Genomic DNA, 1,649 nt, shown 5'->3' on the forward strand with positions numbered 1-1,649 from the left:
CAGGCACCATGATATAGCAAAATCGCGAATCTTCAATGCATATATAAAGAAATATACGGTAACCCGAATTTACCACACTCGCAAAATCGCACACAGCCAACCATACACCTAGTATGGTATCGCGATTCGCGATTTTGCGCTATCATACTGGGTGTATGATCGGCTGTGTGCGATTTTGCGAGTGTGGTAAAATCGCATAACAGCAAAATCGCATAACAGCCGAGCATACACCCAGCAGCGCTGCTGATGCCTGAACGGTATGTGGAATGAAGTGGGCGGGCATCGGGAGGCCACTATGGCACGGGGCAAGCACTATGGGCAGTCTATCTGAAGTGTACCTGGCGTATAAGACGACCCCCCACTTGGAGGCATATTTTTCAGGGCCAAAAAATCGTCTTATACGCCGGCAAATACGGTATATATTATCTAATTTAATGCTCACAATTGTGCAGTGATAAAAGTATTATAATTAGCCATATTTTACAGGTAAGGAAATTGAAGTCTGGAGGTATCAGGTAGTTTGGCCAAGGTAATTTGCTAATAGGTGGAAGAGATGAAAAAAATTACTAATCCCTAATATTGAGCCAGACACTCTGCCTATGCGCTGCATGTATTAGCGAATTCAGTCCTCACAACAGCCCATGTGGCAGAGGCTAGCACTAGCCCCCCTTGTTTTTTAATGTATGAGAAACTAAGTAGCAAAGGTCACTTAGTTTCAGGGATAAAGACTAGCCTGGAAACCAGACTCCTGCACCCATTCTACACTGTGTGCAACTCTAGTCACATGGCATCTTTTGACTGCAGTTTGAGATTTCTATCCATGTACTTTGCTAAGTAAGATATGTCTATAAAGTGCTTTGCACATAAAAAAATTCTGTAATCAAGAGCTATTAACATGTGATTAATGAAGGTATTTTTGCCTATTATCTTTATTATAAAGATTTCTCATGATTTTACAACTATTGTTAGGATTAGCGAATGCTGAATTTCACTGAGCCTTTTCTTGTGTAAGGTTTTTATCCAGGTTGTCGTTGGTAAGACTGAAATTCAGGGACAAAATGCGACTTTTCTAAATTGTTAAGGTGTCAATAGGAAGTCAGGCCAGCAAGGCATAGTGATAGTTATTACCCTTTACTGGTCACGAGCAGCCTGTGTGCTCACAATATCATTTTTTAAATGCTTTACAGTTTTCCAAGTGCTTTCAAATGCATTCTTTCATTTGTTCCTCACAACAACACTGTCAGGTGGCTATTATTATCCATGTTTTACAAATACAGAAACTGAGTCCCCCGCATGAGAGGGTAAGACCCGGTTCACACAACTAGGAAATGGAGGAGCCAAAGCCCAGAGAAGAGTCCCTGACCTGAATCACAATGCTTTTCTCACTACACATTGCTGCCTCCCAGCTTTGTAGATTCTGAGGGAAATTCTCCCATGTACAGACATTGGAACCCTGATCTAACTAAACCTAAAGCCCTCGTCAAATGGAGAGACTTGCTTGCAGGAGCCTGGAAGGGACCTGATGTACTTTTAACCTGGGGAAGAGGATATGCTTGTATATTTCCACAGGACGCAGACTCACCTGTGTGGATTCCAGACCTGTGTGGATTCCAACCTATGTCTCACCGCCCTCCGTCTCCGCCTCACCC

This window comes from Myotis davidii, unplaced genomic scaffold, assembly GCF_000327345.1.
Source record: "Myotis davidii unplaced genomic scaffold, ASM32734v1 scaffold408, whole genome shotgun sequence".
NCBI lineage: Eukaryota > Metazoa > Chordata > Mammalia > Chiroptera > Vespertilionidae > Myotis > Myotis davidii.